Below are 18,530 nucleotides of genomic sequence, written 5' to 3'. Positions count from 1 at the left end.
CCATTGATGCACTTGATTAGGATGCAGATGACTCTTTTCAGACTGAATCTGAAAAGTACAACATTTTTATTCGGCACATATCCCTAGTTGAAGTATTGATATGTTTAGTGATAGGTAATCAGTATTTGTCTGGAGTGGGAGTATCCTTTCTCAATTGCTTGCTGTGTTCTTCTTTCTCTCTTAAGTGCAAATTTGCCATTTCATTAAAAATACACAGTTATGTATATATATTTCTATTAAACAGTTTTCCATACGTAATTTGGCCACCCCTGAAACAATTGAATGGAGGAGGAGGAGGAAGAAGAAGAAGAGTTGGTTCTTATATGCTGCTTTTCTCTACCCGAAAGAGGTGCAAAATGGTTTACAGTCACCTTCCCTTTCCTCTCCCCACAACAGACACCCTGTGAGGTGGGTGAGGCTGAGAGAGCCCTGATATCACTGCCTGGTCAGAACAGCTTTATCAGTGCCATGGCGAGCCCAAGGTCATCCAGCTGGCTGCATGTGGGGAAGCACAGAATTGAACCCGGCTTGCCTGATTAGAAGTCTGCACTCCTAACCACTACACCAAGCTGCAGGAGGAAGACAGCTGTTTTCTTTTACCATGCTTCTCACTACCTGAAGAAGTCTCAAGTCAGCTTACCAACACCTTCCCTTCCTCTCCCCACAACCAATATCCCATGAGGCAAGTGGGGTCGAGAGAACTCTGAAAGAACTGTACCTCAAAATCACCCAGCGGGTGGCATGTGGAGGAGGATAGGGGAATCAAACTCCAAGAGACCAATCCACTTCCCTTTGTGCCGAATCTGTCAACTTCTGTTTTGTGTCACTAGGTGGCACCAAATCCAACCAAAGGAGAGGCAATTAAAGAAACATGGAATATTCAGAGGATATTTATGATGCATTAAAAATATTTATAGCCGTCGTTTCCCCCTGGCTTGAGGTGCTTACAAAGCATTATTTTAAATGGTGGGGTTGTGCTTCAGTGGGGAAGACTCTGCTTTACATAAAGAATGCCCCAGGTCAGCACCCCCAGTAAGAGGATCATGCGTTAGGGCATGTGAAAGGCCTCTACCCCAAATCCTTGAGACACACTGCAAGAGAAACCAGACAACACACCAAAAGTGTGACTCAGCATGGGGCAGCTGCTTGTATGCATGCCTGGTGTGGTGGTTAAGCCAGGTCGTTTATAATTTGGCAGGCCAGGTTTGATTCCCCGCTCCTCCACATGCGGGCAGCTGGCAGCCTTGGCTTCTTAGTCAGAACAGCTTTATCAGTTCCATGGTGAGCCCAAGTTTACCCAGATGGCTGCATGTGGAGAATGAGCTGGGAATCAAACCCGGCTTGCCAATTAGAAGACCATGTTCCTAAACCATTATACCAAGCTGGCATGCTGGCCACTCTCTATAAATACTTGCCCCACCTTCAGACAATTTGAATTTAGGGAATGGACAGTTGGGATTGGATAAGTACCTGAATCAGCAGTGATCTGGTTACTTTTCAGCTTATCTGAGTCCAACTGCCATTGCCTAATGACACTTTAACGGAAACTTTCTGACCCCTTCTGTTTGACAGTTTACTTAGTTGTTACATCGCTGTGCCTCTGCAATAGATTTATTCGCCCCTTCGTCATGTCAAGGAATGCGTTGTATGGCCTGTCTCTGTGGACTCAGGGTGGATTGCAAGAAGAAGAAGAAGAAGAAGAAGAAGAAGAAGAAGAAGAAGAAGAAGAAGAAGAAGAAGAAGAAGAAGAAGAGTTTATTCTTATATGACAGTTTACTCCACACAAAGGAGTCTCAAAGGGGCTTCCGATCACCTTCCCTTTCCTCTCTCAACCACAGACACCCTGTGAGGGGGGTGAGGCTGAGAGAGCCCTGATATCACTGAAGAAGAAGAAGAAGAAGAAGAAGAGTTGGTTCTTATATGCCGCTTTTCCCTACCGAAGGAGTCTCAAAGCGGCTTACAGTCGCCTTCCCTTTCCTCTACCCACAACAGACACCCTGTGAGGTGGGTGAGGCTGAGAGACCCCTGATATTACTGCTCAGTCAGAACAGCTTTATCAGTGCCGTGGTCACCCAGCTGGTTGCATGTGGAGGAGGAACAGGGAATCGAACCCGGCTCACCAGATTTTCTCATATATTCTGACCAAAGTAATATTGCGGAGTTCGAGCACTAGTTGAATTTACAACACCCATACATTATATTCACTCTCAATAAGAATGCCATCATAGTAGAGATTTTGCACATGTGGGTCTCTTTAAATGAGGATCAAAAATTGGAGGTCTCAACTTACCGTAAGAGTACAGAGAGAAACACACATCTACTTGTTTCCAGCTTTCATCCATCGCATGTGAAAGAGAACTTAACTTTGGGACAATTTCTTAGGCACAGGATAATTAATTATTTTTGTTCCGCTGGTGACCTTTCATACCGAATAAATACAATATGGTTACCCCTCTATTGTAATTAACAGGGCTCATAAAAGAGCAACCACGGCCAGAAGAGAGGACTTATTGCAATACAAGGGGAAAGTATCACCTGATAGAATAATTTTCTCCTTTGAGCATTCTTCCCAGGCAAGCAAGATTATGTCCATAATTAATAGACACTGGCATTTGGATGCATAAATTAGAGGCTGTGAAAACAGACCCCTTTTTGTGTGACCCAGAGGGTAAAACATTAAGGAGTTCCTTACACCCAGGTAAAAGGTTGAACAGGATAACCTAAGATCTTTTCCTGTGGCACTTGCCAGGTTTGCAGATTGGTGTTAAACCTGAGGGAATATGAGACTCCTTTGAATGGTAGAATTAGAGCCTCTTGTGGCACAGAGTGGTAAGGCAGCAGAAATGCAGTCAGAACCTCTGCCCATGAGGCTGGGAGTTCAATCCCAGCAGCCGGCTCAAGGTTGACTCAGCCTTCCATCCTTCCGAGGTCGGTAAAATGAGTCTCCAGCTTGCTGGGGGGTAAACGGTAATGACTGGGGAAGGCACTGGCAAACCACCCCGTATTGAGTCTGCCATGAAAACGCTAGAGGGCGTCACCCCAAGGGTCAGACATGACTCGGTGCTTGCACAGGGGATACCTTTACCTTTACCTTTACCTTTACCTTTACCTTTACCTTTAGAATGGTAACAAATTTGAAATAAAATCCTTCATACAGTGTTTCATTAAAAAAAAAAACGTTTTATATATAGCATTGTATGTCCTTGTCAGTATTTGTATGTAGGTCTTTCTTCCCGACCATTAAAGATAGAATCCTTGAGCATTTCTCCCAATGGGAATTCTTGTTTATTGTTTGATTTAGGGTTGTTGTGAATTGCACTTTGCCGTTACTATTTGTAGTACAGAACTTAGCCGCAGAAGAAAGATACCACTTTTAAAAATGAGCTTGTGAAATATCTGGATCCTGTATTGGATATTTTTTGCTGTTGTATATAAATGAATTGGGAAGACGTCAAACAAATGGATCAAATGATTCTTTATTGAAAATCTGAAACATCGATTTTATTTCTGATCCTTTGGTTTCGTGAAAGCAACCAACCTTCTTTAAGTTCCACTACTATTTCCCAGCAGCCTCCATTCAAAATGCAGTTTTGTGTAGTGTTTAAAGGATCAGGCTAGAATCTAAAAGACCTGCATTCTAATTCCCAACCTGGAAATTTTTAAACAGAGGCTGGAGAGCCATCTGACGGAGAGGCTGATTCTGTGAAGGTTCAAGGGGGTGGCAAGTGACAGTGGGTGAGCGAGAGGGTTGTGAGTGTCCTGCATAGTGCAGGGGGTTGGACTAGATGACCCAGGAGGTCCTTTCCAACTCTATGATTCTAAAAGAAATTCCGTCTATACATCCGGAAGAAGTTCCTGACCATTAGAGCGGTTCCTCAGTGGAACAGGCTTCCTCAGGAGGTGGTGGGTTCTCCATCTTTGGAGATTTTTAAACAGAGGCTGGAGAGCCATCTGACGGAGGGGCTGATTCTGTGAAGGCTCAAGGGGGTGGCAGTTACAGGGGATGAGTGAGAGGGTTGTGAGTGTCCTGCATAGTGCAGGGGGTTGGACTAGATGACCCAGGAGGTCCCTTCCATGATTCTACATCAGATGATTGTCTAACGTTTCTCTAAACCTCTGATGCTAAACCATATAGAAGTGGTTAAATGGCAGAGTAACTTCACCTCATTCCTGGCCATATCCTTACATGAGTTTCTGTCTCAAAATGATATTGCAGAGATGGGGAAAAGGCCTGCCTCAGTCAGTATTTGAATCACAGAATGCTAAAGAAGACCCATTTGTGATGAGAAGCAGTCAATGCAAAACCACCACTGCAAATCTCTTGCCTTGAACTCCCCACTAGAGGTCGCAAGAAGCCAACTGTTAGTTGACGGCCTTTTCCACCACCACCCTAACCTGGGCTCAATCTGCACACGGAGAAGAATGCACTTTTGCAGCTGGATTTCCCGGTGCCGAACAGGAAAATCTACTTCTAAAGTGCATTGAAGGTCCATTAACCCTTTGGTGCAGAATGGGCCCTGGATGGCTCAGGCTAGCCCAATCTTGTCAGAACCAAAGCTAAGCAAGGTCAGCTCTGGTCAGTATTCAGGTGGGGGACCACCAAGAAAGTCCAGAGCAGGCAGTGATGAACCACCTCTGTTTGTTTCTTGTCTTGAGAACCTTATACAGGGTTGGCCAAACTGGCTGTCCGGCACCAGCAAGGGCTCATGGGAATTGTAGACATCTGGAGAGCCACAGTTTGGCCATCCTTGCCCTATGCCCTGTGGGGTTGCCACAAGTCAGCAGTGGCTTGATGACACTTTACTCACAGGCACACTAAATGGATCATGCCAACCATCCCATTCTAGCCTTCCTTTGGGCTAAACTGGTTAATCTGGAGGCAGAATTCAGGCGTGTCCAACCATTTATAACAGCCACATTTTGCACGAACTGTAATTTCTGGGTCAAAGACAAGGAAGGCCCACATAGAGCGAGTTAAAGAAGTCTAGTCTGGAAGTGACCATTACATAGGTTACACGGATCACTGTGGCCAAGCTCTCCGATATAAGGTAGGCTAATAGTAGCCTGTCTTGGTGTAGCTGGAATAGCACCTCCTGGGCTACTCTCATGATCTGCATCTCAATCTATAGGGATGCATCAATGATTATCCCCAAATTCCTGGTGGTAGGTACAGCCACAAGCTTCATCCCATGTAGAAAGGGGAGGCATGCTTCCTGGTCCTGTCTCCTTCTGCCCAACCACAGGGGACTGAGTTTCAGGTGACTCAGTCTGAACCATCCAGACACCACTTCCAAACATCTGGCTGACTGTCCATGAGAACATAGGTCTGGGTGTCTTCCGCATACTGGTTACAGCCCAGCTTAAAGCTCGAAACCAGCTGTTCCATAGGGCACATATAGATGTGGAAAAGTGTGGGGGAGAGTATCGGCCCCTGTGGCACTCCCCAAGGGAGTGTGCATGATTGTGATAACTCTTCCCTCATAGCCACACTTTGTGTCCAATTCTGGAGAAAGGAGATCAGCCACTGTGAGCATGTCCACCAAATCCCCATCCCAGAGAGAATGGTGGGCTAACAACTATGCCAGATATGACTGACAGATCTAAAAGCACAAAGATAGCCAACCCACCCTGATCCAGCTGGCCCAGGAGATCATCTGTCAAGGCAACCAATGATGGCTCCGCCTTGTGGCCAGGGTGGAAGTGTGACTGGTATGGATCAAGCATCAAAGTTTCCTTCAAGAATGCTAAGAGCTGGTCCATGGTGGCCCTCTTAACTACCTTACCTTCTCCTGTCTTAGGAGAAGGCGTTGACGTTTGTGTCCCATTGTTGGCTCTCCAGAGGAACTACTTGGGCAATGTCAGAGACAGGAGGCTGGACTAGATGGACTCTCACTGGACTAATCCAGCAGGATTCTGATGTTCTTATCAAGGAAAGGACTTGACCGTTCTGCCCTGTTGTTGGTCATCCAGAGGAACTGGTTGACCACAACATGAGACAGGATACTGGACTAGATGGACCACTGGTCTGAGCCAGCAGGGCTCTTCTGAGGTTCTGCTCAGGAGAAGGCTTTGGCCTCTATATCCTGCTGCTGGTCTTCCAGAGGAACTGCTACTGTGTGAGACAGGATGCTGGACTTGATGGACCACTAATATTTTCCAACATGGCTATTCTCATGCTCCTATGATAATGATGACAACCACTACTACTTCTCCTAGAGCTATTACTGCCATCACTGTAACCATTATAGTTACAGAAATACACAAGGCAGCTTTAGTTCCATCCCGAAATGGAGTTCAGAGTGCCCCCTTCCCTTTTCTTGGGAACAAAATCCAGCCCCCAATAAAATTCACAGTGGAAAAAAAAGAGCTTTTGTGAATTAAACCATATCATGATCATCACTAGGAAATGGACTGTGGTACTTTGGTAGGGTCTCTGCTTGGTATGCAAAGGTCCCAGGTTCAATCGCCAGCATCTCCAGGAGTAGGCAAGCGGTGATGTGAATGATCCAGCTGCTGCCAGTTTGAGTTGACAACAATGACTATGCTGGACAGAGGGTCTGAGTCAACACAAGGCAGCACAAGACATGAGCTCTCCTTAGTTTCATCACTTAGCAGATATATGGATGACTCATGATCACGCTGCATCATTACTCAAGCAGTGGATACAGGACAATTGACGCTAGATGGACCTGAGCGAAGCTCAAACTTTTTGGGGCCCAGAGGTATGTTCTGGCCCCTGCCACTTATCTGCCTTTGTTAGTACTCAACAAGCCAAGAAGGGCATTTACACTTGCTAGATGCTCCGTCATGCCCTCAGCTCAAGTAGAAGGCTTTTATAAGAAGATCCTCCTCTCAAGGAGACAGTGTTTTTGTGCGAGTGGTCAAATTGAAACCAGAAAAGATTGACTGTTCAACCTCCCTCCTTATACAGACATTTGAGGCAAATTGATCAATCCACTACTCAGAAGGTATCCAGAACATGTGAATTCAGAGAGTGAAGAAGAAGATGAAAAAGAAGAAGGAGAAGGAGAAGGAGAAGGAGAAGAAGGAGAAGAAGAAGGAGAAGGAGAAGGAGAAGGAGAAGGAGAAGGAGAAGGAGGAGGAGGAGAAGAAGAAGAAGAAGAAGAAGAAGAAGAAGAAGAAGAAGAAGAAGAAGAAGAAGAAGAAGAAGAAGAAGATTTGGTTATTATATGGTGGCTTTCTTTACCAGGAGTCTCAAAGTGGAATCAAACTCGGCGTGCCAGATTTGAAGTCCGCACTCCTAACCACTACACCAAGCTGGCTATTAAGCGATGACCCGCCTCTGCCCCCCCCCAGGCAAAATTCAGCTTGTTAAATTTTGGATCACTGCCATGAAAACACAACGTTTGGAGGAAAGATAATTTCAAGTTGTACGTTTTATTTTTAAGATTGGTCTTTATTGTATTGCACCTAATGACCATACTGCTTTGGTCTCTTATGATTTTGTTTATATGACTTGGTCTGAAGGCCTGTAATAATAAACGTTGACTTTGATATATGGATGGGAAGTTGGGCGCAGAAAGAGCTTCCGGAATGATCCTGTGTTGTGATTCCTTTTATACAGCTGAAGACTTGTGAGTCACCCCTTGAGTGTATAGAACTTAATAAATATGCCTCAGCCGAAATGTCCTTACTTGCTAAATTAATCCGACTTGGCAAAACTTCACACATTTCCAGCCCTTATTAACTAGATGTGTGTATGGAACAACTGAAGTTGTTTCATTTACTCATGAGTAGATGTTATTTAACAATGAACGACAGCATGTAAAGGATGTATGTCAAGGCTCCCACACCTGCCTAGGGAGATACCACTGATCTCATGGACTTCATTTGACCTTCCTCCAAACACCCTGCGGAGGTGACGCCCAAGAAGGGCCTTTTAAATTCATTTCATGAAATGTGTAGCATGGCCTAGAAATTCTCAAAAAATGTCTGTTGTCAACAATAATTATGAATATTTCTTTTGTCATCAGTCCGTTGGGCTGAGGAGTCCAGTGTTAAGTGGCATGTAAAAACCAACTCCTCCTCTTCTTCTATGTACTAAAGAGTTCTCTTTTCATTTGTTGTAAGTAAATAAACTTTTAAAGATATTCGGATTTGAAGAAGAAGAAGAAGAAGAAGAAGAGGAGGAGGAGGAGGAGGAGGAGGAAGTACAAGTAGTAGTAGAAGAAGAAGAAGAAGAAGAAGAAGAAGAAGAAGAAGAAGAAGAGGAGGAGGAGGAGGAGGAGGAAGAGGAGGAGGAGGAGGAGAACCACCAGAGATCTTTCCACACAGCATGTCAGTTGTAGGGAGAGGAAGGGAAGGCAATTGGAAGCTGTTTTGAGGCTCCTCCTAGTGAAATGCAGGTTATTAAAACCAATTCTTCTTCTTCTATATGTGGTACCCAGAAAAAGACAGGCTCTGGACATGGAGAGGACCCATTTCATGTCACTCAACAGATTTTTTTTTAAGAAGTCTCACTTCTGTCTCTGATATTTCCATTTGATGGAATCATAGAATCAAAGAGTTGGAAGGGGCCATACAGGCCATCTAGTCCAACCCCCTGCTAAATGCAGGATCAGCCCAAAGGATCCTGAAGCATCCAAGAAAAGTGTGTATCCAACCTTTGCTTGAAGACTGCCAGTGAGGGGGAGCTCTCCACCTCCTTAGGCAGCCTATTTCACTGCTGAATTAATCCAGGCAAGTCACAGGACAACCACCTGACCTGGATAGCCCACTGAAGCCTTATCCTGTCAGATCTCACAAGCTAAGCAGGGTCAGCCCTGGCTAGTACTTGGTAGGGTGACCTTCACTACTGCTCATCTCTTGCCTTGACCTGGATGGCCCAGGCTAGCCTGGTCACATCAGATCTTGGATACTAAGCAGGGTCACTCTGGTTAGTCCTTGGATGAGAGACCACCAAAGACATCCATGGTTGCTATACGGAGACAGGCAGAGACAAACTACCACTACTCAACTCTCGCTTTGACCTGGATGGTCCAAGCTAGCCTGGTCTCATTGGATCTTGGAAAATAAGCATGGCCACCTTGGTTAGTCCTTGGAGGAGAAACCATCAAGGAAGTTGAAGGTTGCTACGCAGAGGCAGGCAATGGCCAGAAACTTGTGTGCGTTTCTGCCCTAATACATCAGCAGGAAGTGGCAAAACCACCTGTGAGCATCCCTTGCCTGGCAGCCGGACAGTCTTAGCTACATAGACCACACGTCACGCAGCAAATACTGAAATACAAAGCAACCCCTTATAGTTAATGCTAGGTGGAGAAGTTAATACTCAACTCTCCAGCCCAATGGCATGTTCCTAATTATTGTTAACAACACACATTTTGGGATGGGGGGGGGACTTCTCAGACCAAATGAGGCAACCATCTCAGTTGACAGTGTCAATGGTATTCAGAGGAGGCTTCAATCCCTTTGAAAGTTTCCACTAATGACATTGGAAGCTTCTTGGCTATGCCCACCGAGAGTAAATTCAGCAGGGAGAATGTGAGAACCGTATTTTCCATGTTCAAATGTCGGTTTGATTGATGGCTATTCTATTCTATTTATTCATGTTTATATTTATATACCGCTGCTCTCAAATGTCTCGCAGAGGTTTACAAGATCAGTAAAATACAATAAAATCCCATGAAATACCCCATTAAAACAATATAACATAATAGAATAAAACATAGCAAGATGGTGGACAATAAATACCAGACCCCATTCCGCATGGGTCAATAAATCTCTCTCTGCCTGGGAGTGAGGAACCCAGTTAACCTCAACTTAGAGATCCTTAGATGGCAACACCAGGTACCACTCTGGCCTCAACCATATGCCTGGTAGAAGAGCTCCATCTTGCAGGCCCTGCGGAAAGCTGACAACTCCGACAGGGCCCTTAGCTCTTCTGGTTGGGGTCAGGGCTGAAAAAGCTCTGGCCCTGGTCAAGGCTAGGTGTATATCCCGGGGGCCTGGGACAACCAGTAAATTCATACCAACAGAGCGAAGATAGCCTCCTGCCATGGACATTTGCTGTGGTCACTTGCCAAGTACCAACAATGTATCAATAATCACAGCTGTCACTGTATGGTATAAAGGAGGGAGGTTTGTTACAGGTCAGTGCCCTGGGAAGGTCTACCTAATTATATCTGTTTCTATTTGCTCCTGCTGTGTCTCTCTTTATATAGCCTATTGGCCAAGTTAAGTTTTTGAAGATGGAACATCCAAGAGAGAGCTTGGATGTTATCGATGTGGTTGGCTTTGGGTTAGTCTTGCAGGGATGTTATAATGTGCTTCTCCCTGGGCACAAAGCAAGCCTACCGTTTTCTTGGTGTCTGGGGGTGGGGCTTTGGGTTATATTGCTCAATGTAATGTCTATCAGTTTAGTTTCAGCATGAATAATCATGAGCTTCATGCTTTTGCTGCTAAGGCCATGGAGAACGTCAATGGGGATTGGTTAAGGAAGCCCTGATTTGAATACTCCAAGCTAGTATTTGGATGGGGGAGCTCCATGGAATGCCAGGGTCTCTGTACAAAGGAATGCAATAGCAAACCATTTCTGAACCTCTCTTGCCTTGCAAATCCTTCAGGGTCACCATATGCGAACTGGGACTTTATGGCAACAAACATAAAAACAAAATACGATGCAAAGATGTCATAGCTCAATGTCCTGGGGCTTTGAGTTACATTGCTCAATGTAATGCCTATCAACGTAGTTTTAGCAAGAATAATCATGAGCTTCACGTTGCTGTTTCTGCTAACGCCATGGAGAAAGTCAATGAGGATGGACCTAAAGGGTCACCACATGCCAACTGGACTTTATGGCAACCAACGTAAAAACAAAACACGATGTACTGTAATGAGGACTAGAAAAGATATCATTACCCCCTTCCCGCTCTGAAGAAGTCCCAGCTCAATGTCATTGCATTAATCATCCCATCTGCTCCAAAATATACCTGCAATCAGAAGGACAGGAAGAGATATTACTAGGAAAACTTAAGTGTTCCAATTGCCCTCAAGAAGGAAGTGGAAGTTACCCACCCATACAATTCCTTCTGCTGCTCGTAATGCTCTAAAATGAAAGAGGGACCGATGTAATGGAAACACTAAAATACATGTGATTAGTACGGGATGGGAGATTAGAGTAATTTGACTTATGAAGCATGAAGTAAATGTTAGACTCAAGAGTCCAAGGATGCCCTCGAGGCTCTTGGAGAACCAATATAAAAGCGCTCCCATCTCTAGACGCTTCCAGTCCACCAGCTTCTCTTCTTCGGCTATCCCCACGTAAGTTGGTTTTAACCCCGTAATGGAGGCAGGTATTCGGAAAACGTTTCCTGCTGCCTCCTTGCCCAAGTCAAAAAGAGGGAGGAATAATAGATTTAATCTGGTAACAATTTGTTGGATGGGTTGTAGACTGGGAGGCCAGCACTGTGGTTTTTAGGCCTTGACCATAGGCCTGGTGGAACAGCTCTGCTTTTCAGGCCCTGTAGAACAGTTTCCCACAAGGCCCTGATTTCATTTGGCAGAGAATTCCATCAAGGTTGGGGTCATGGATGAAAAACCCCTGGCTTTGGTTGAGGCCAGTTTTACTTCCTTGTGGCCAGAGACCTTTAGCACAGGGGTAGTCAACCTGTGGTCCTCCAGATGTTCATGGACTACAATTCCCATGAGCCCCTGCCAGTGTTTGCTGGCAGGGGCTCATGGGAATTGTTGTCCGTGAACATCTGGAGGACCACAGGTTGACTACCCCCGCTTTAGCAGATTTTGCTTGGTAGAGTGTTGTGTTGATCCTGTAGGTACTAAGGTCCCAGACCTTAAATATCTTCCATGTCACTTTGATGTTGCTTAAATTGCTGCTTTAAAAAAAAAAAAACCTTTTGGTGGCTGCTTTTGTATATTTGTGTATTTTGTGTATATGCATTATCATGGCTGAAATCATGATTTATTATGCTCATATGTATATAGAGAAGCAGGCACAAATCTTTGAAGGGTCACACAAGAAAAATGGCCATCCCTCCATAGACCTGTTTTCCTGTTGCTCAACATAGGCTTGGAGGAAAGTGTTCAGACTAACAATCTGATAGAAACCCCATTCCTTTAGTTGGGTATAAAGCAATATCTTGCTGTTAAATATTTTGGATTTCAGCTGTTTACCTGCAGTTTTCATGTTCATTACCTAGACCCAAGGTCATATGTTCAACAGTCCAAGTGTTGTGGAGATGGGAGATGATCTGTGGCTGAGTAGAAGAACAATCTGTTATGGCAGGCAGAAGGTCCCAGGTTCCATCCCTTACATCCCTACATTAGAAAATGAATTGGCAATATGTGATTTCAAAGAGCCAGGAGATCTGCTACTAGCCTAAGTAGACAATGTTGACTTTGGTGGTCAGTAAAAGGCAGCTTCATAGTGACCTTGGTTGACCAATGGTCAGTAGAAGTCAGCTCCATAGTGACCTTGGTTGACCAATGGTCAGTAGAAGTCAGCTTCATAGTGACCTTGGTTGACCAATGGTCAGTAGAAGTCAGCTTCATAGTGACCTTGGTTGACCAATGGTCAGTAGAAGTCAGCTTCATAGTGACCTTGGTTGACCAATGGTCAGTAGAAGTCAGCTTCATAGTGACCTTGGTTGACCAATGGTCAGTAGAAGTCAGCTTCATAGTGACCTTGGTTGACCAATGGTCAGTAGAAGTCAGCTCCATAGTGACCTTGGTTGACCAATGGTCAGTAGAAGTCAGCTTCATAGTGACCTTGGTTGACCAATGGTCAGTAGAAGTCAGCTTCATAGTGACCTTGGTTGACCAATGGTCAGTAGAAGTCAGCTTCATAGTGACCTTGGTTGACCAATGGTCAGTAGAAGTCAGCTTCATAGTGACCTTGGTTGACCAATGGTCAGTAGAAGTCAGCTTCATAGTGACCTTGGTTGACCAATGGTCAGTAGAAGTCAGCTCCATAGTGACCTTGGTTGACCAATGGTCAGTAGAAGTCAGCTTCATAGTGACCTTGGTTGACCAATGGTCAGTAGAAGTCAGCTTCATAGTGACCTTAGTGGACCAATGGTCAGTAGAAGGCAGCTTCATATTGACCTTGGTGGACCAATGGTCAGTAGAAGGCAGTTTCATGTTGACCTTGGTGGACCAACAGTCTGTAGGAGGCAGCTTCATATTGATCTTGGTGGACCAATAATCAGTAGAACCCAGGTTCATATTTTGGTAAGGGGCCATGGCTCAGTGGTAGAGCATCTAATTGGCAGGCCAAGAGTCCCAAGTTCAATCCTTGGGATCATCAGCTAGTAGGTAAGAAATTTATTTAGTGTTATAGCCACTGGCCTTAACATCTTTCATAAATGAGCTAAATCGGCTTTAAAAGCAATAAAAAATACAAAGAATTATAAAATACAGAGTTGGGTTAATAATAATAAATACAGACATTCCTGCTTCAGAGATTGGCATGTACAAACTGATTCCTTAACCATCAATAATAACATAAGAGAGGCAAGTTTTAATGTTATAAATGGATTTGTATCTGCCAGTAAAAAGCCAATACAGTCCTCTAGAGCAGGGGTAGTCAACCTGTGGTCCTCCAGATGTTCATGGACTACAATTCCCATGAGCCCCTGCCAGCATTTGAGATATTTGCTGGCATTTGCTGGCAGGGGCTCATGGGAATTGTAGTCCATGAACATCTGGAGGACCACAGGTTGACTACCCCTGCTCTAGAGTGTGGCATGACCTGATATTACCTAGTGCGGACCATATAGTGGACAGTAAAAGAGGTATTGGGGAAAACCTTTAGTGTGATTGGAGGCACATGGACATAAGCACTGATCTGAAGAAATTTTATTACATCTGCCTTGCAACCAGGCAGAAGGCATTGTTTGAAAAAAAAGGGTAGTTAATGCTCCCCTTAATGGGGCATCAGAGAGATCTAGATACCTTGGCTGTCTTAAAAGGGAGGGTACCCTATAGATAAACTGGAGTTTTGAATGGTCTTAAATGGACCAGGATGTAGGTGGTGTGAAAGAGACCCTGGAAAGCAGCTGCTGGTCTGAGTAGACCTTGAAGGACTCACTACTCAATTCAAACCTTATGCTGTGAAGATATTTCTCTGTTCTCCCAGTAACACTGGTTTGATGAGGTGCGGTTTGCAGAGAGAAAAGGAGGGACAGTTCTGTTGGGCTGGCAGGAGTGCCTTCTGCGATTAGACATGGAAATATTGATCCAACCTAACTACAGGACACAGTGATGTCATGCTTCATTGTAATGATCTGACAATATCCTAAATCTCTATGGTTTTATCATAGAGATCTGGGGGATTCCTAGAGTGTCACAGTGAGATGTGCCTTGGTCTCCCCATGAGTCATGATCTCAATGGCTCATGGATTTCATATTGGTGCAAATTCTACCTCACTGTGAGATAGACACAGAGACTGAGATGCAATCTTGCTTTAGCTATGAATCAAAATTTGAGATGCGGGAGGATAATTACATAACTTAGCTGTGTATATTTTTTAAAAATTTCATTCCACTTGTTTATTTCACTCTTTTCACAGGCTGACCTCCACCTTCTCCAACATGGTATCCTGTTGCGGTGTGTCATCCTGTTCCAGCCCCTGCCGACCCACTTCCCCACTGTATGGTGGCCAGTCTTGCTGTGCCCCATCCTGCACCATCCCATATGGACCAATCGCTCCACTGTACACAGACCAATCATGCTGTGCCCCATCCTGCACCATCCCATATGGACCAATCGCTCCACTGTGCAGAGACCAATCATGCTGTGCCCCATCCTGCACCATCCCATGTGCACCAATTGCCCCACTGTGTGGTAGCCAGTCTGGCTGTCTTCCACTCTACACCACCCCACGTAGTTCCATCACCTCATCATATGGTGGTCAATCTTGCTGTGTCCCATCATGCACCATCCCATGTGGACCAATCGCTCCACTGTGCAGAGACGAATCATGCTGTGCCCCATCCTGCACCATCCCATGTGCATCAATCGCCCCACTGTGTGGTAGCCAGTCTGGCTGTCTTCCACTCTACACCACCCCACGTAGTTCCATCACCTCATCATATGGTGGTCAATCTTGCTGTGTCCCATCCTGCACCATCCCATGTGCACCAATCGCTCCACTGTGCAGAGACCAATCATGCTGTGCCCCATCCTGCACCATCCCATGTGGACCAATCGCTCCACTGTGTGGTAGCCAATCTGGCTGTCTTCCACTCTACACCACCCCACGTAGGTCCATCACCTCATCATATGGTGGCCAATCATGCTGTGTCCCATCCTGCACCATCCCATGTGCACCAATCGCCCCACTGTGTGGTAGCCAATCTGGCTGTCTTCCACTCTACACCACCCCACATAGGTCCATCACCTCATCATATGGTGGCCAATCATGCTGTGTCCCATCCTGCACCATCCCATGTGCACCAATCACCCCACTGTGTGGTAGCCAATCTGGCTGTCTTCCACTCTACACCACCCCACGTAGGTCCATCACCTCATCGTATGGTGGCCAGTCATGCTGTGCCCCATCCTGCACCATTCCATGTGTTCCAATTTCTCCACTGTGCAGTGATCAATCTAGCTGTGCATCATCCTGTTCCACCCCATGTAGTTCCATCACCCCACTTTGTGGTGGCCAGTCTTACTGTGTCCAATCCTGCACTATCCCATGCAGACCCATCTTCCCACTGGCTGGTGGTCAGTCTTGTTGCATCCCATCCTACTCCACCCTAGGTAGATCCATCACTCCATGCTCTGGTGGCCAATCATGCTGTGCCCCATCCTGCACCATCCCATGTGGACCAATCTTCCCACTTTGTGATGGCCAGTCTTGCTGTGCCCCATCCTGCACCATCCCATGTGGACCAATCGTCCCACTTCAAGATGGCCAGACTTTCTGTGCCCCATCCTGCACCATCCCATATGAACCAATTGTCCCATTGTATGGTGGCCAATCTAGCTGTATCCCAGTCTACTCTACCTCACGTAGATCCATCACCTCATCATATGGTGGCCAGTCATGCTGTGCCCCATCTTGCACCATCCCATGTGAACCAATTGTCCCACTGTATGGTGGCCAGTCATGTTCTGCTCCAGTCTTTCTGTATTCCATGTAGACCCATTGACATTATCCCAATGTGCAGTAGACAGTCTTCCTGAGTTCCATCCTGCTCAGTTTGGTGCAAAACTCCCTTCCCATCGCAATACTGTACTCCCTGTTAAAACACTCAAGAATAGTTCCCCTTTAAGCATGGTTAATCTCAAACTGGAAATGATGCCACAGGTTCATGACTAAGCTAATGTTACCATCTACTAACAACTCTGAGATATTCACATTGTTGGTGTTCAGTATTTTGCTAGCTGGTCCTAGTCTCAATGCTCGCCCTTCAGTCCTCATGTATTTCTTTTCTTTACTGCTTCCCCCACTGTAGTTCTGTTAGCCAGCACTCCTAAACCCTCTTTTCTCTAAGTCAAGTCCATAGGAATGATTTTGCATAGTTACCATGTACAATTGGTTATGTAGTTTTGGATGTGACACAATTTTAAGGTCAACAATGAATTGTCAAATATTTTCTACTCCTTGGCTCAATTGTTAAACAAAAGGGAGACCAAGATGAAGACAATACTTACTATGATATTCTCCATGTATGGATGTGCTGATTGGACAATGATGACAACGGTCACAAAATTGATTTGTTTGAAATGTGGCATTGGAGGACAGGTTTTTTTAATGGGATATCATGGACTGCCAGAATGACAAATCAGTGGATCCTCAATCAAATCAAGCCAGAGGTTTTCCCAGAAGCTATAATTGACCTAACTGATGCCATTGTACTTTGGTCACATTATGAACATACAAGACTCGCTGGGAAAGATAATCATGCCAAGAGACATTGAAGATATTAAGAAAAGAAGAAGCCTGAGATGGACTGACAATATCAAGGAAGCCATGGCCTTCAGTTTGTAAGATCTGAACAGAACTGTTAATTATGAGACATTCTGGAAGCTGTTAATTCACAGGGGCATCATCAGTTGGAAATAACTTGGTGGAACATGACACATAGATTGGGCCACTGAAAAAAAGAATCAGTATCATAGAGATTTGAAAGGGGCCACACAGACCATCTGTGGTCTAACCCACAGCTTAATGCAGGATCAGCCTAAAGCATCCAGGATAAGTATCTGTCCAGTCGCTGCTTGAAGACTGTCAGTGAGAATGCTCCATCCTTCTTTTGATTTTGTCTTCCAGAAAGAAGTCCGATGAATATTTTTGTCATCCCTATTTCATTTGTTTGTGAGATCATCCAAATGCTGCCTCCTGAAAGTACAATAAGTATGGGTTGGATCCAGCTGATTTTTCCCCTCCCCATCTCAACTAATCTTACTCCTCCCTCTACTCCCCACTGCACATTTTCTTTGTACATGCAGGTCCCATAATTCTCAGCATAAACTTTTAGGTGGTCAAAGGAAAACTTTTTTTCCCTTCAGTGGGGAAAAAAACGCAACTGGATCCAACCCTATGGTTTCAATGTCGCAAAGGCTTAGGGCCCCAGCTCCATTGTTTTTGTCACCTGTCCTGTAGTTCTTGTCTTGGAAATGCTTAAATGAAAATGGTAATCTGGTTTCTTTTTTGTTTCTTTGCATGCATAATGTCTTCTCTCAATAATATGACTTGTTTTCTTCTATTATCCTTTTCAATAAATTCTATTGTGGCATACTCAAATATTTCTCTTCTGGATTTTTTTTTGGGGGGGGGGAGTTTTTAAGCAGAGGTTAGATAGGGTACCTAGCCATAAGACAGAAATGCTGATTCTGTGAACTGAGGCTGGTTGTAAGTGGGTGGGCAGAAGGGACTGTGTCTGAGCTTGGCTCTTGGGGCCCTTTCTTGCATGCCCAAGAAAATGCCGATCACCACTTTTGGATCAGAAGGTGAAATTCCTCCAGGCCAGACTGGCTGGGGATTCTGTTTTATTTATTTTATCTATTATTCAAATTAAATCCCACCGCTCACATGCTTCTTGGAGTGGCTAACAGCATCGTTAACATAAGAACAAATAGAGTAGCTATAAACAATAGCCCTGACTGCTCCTTAGAAGGCCAGATCCTGAAGATGAAACTGAAATACTTTGGCCACCTCATGAGAAGGAAGGACTCCCTGGAGAAGAGCCTAATGCTGGGAGTGATCGAGGGCAAAAGAAGAAGGGGATGACAGAGAATGAGGTGGCTGGATGGAGTCACTTAAATGGACTCCGGGGAATGGTAGAGGACAGGAAGGCCGGGAGGATCATTGTCCATGGGGTCGCGATGGGTCGAACATGACTTCACACCTAACAACAACAACAAATAAACAATAAATCAATGACAGTTAAAATGAAGACATCCAGCACTTGATACTATTAACAAAATTCTACCACACTGCTTATGAGCAGGGGGTTGGACTAGATGGCCTGCATGGACCCTTCCAACTCAATGGTTCTATGATTCTATGATTCTATGTCTGGGACCACCGGGACCTTTAACC

This window comes from Paroedura picta, chromosome 1 (genome assembly GCF_049243985.1).
Source record: "Paroedura picta isolate Pp20150507F chromosome 1, Ppicta_v3.0, whole genome shotgun sequence".
NCBI lineage: Eukaryota > Metazoa > Chordata > Lepidosauria > Squamata > Gekkonidae > Paroedura > Paroedura picta.
This window is presented reverse-complemented; position numbering follows the sequence as displayed.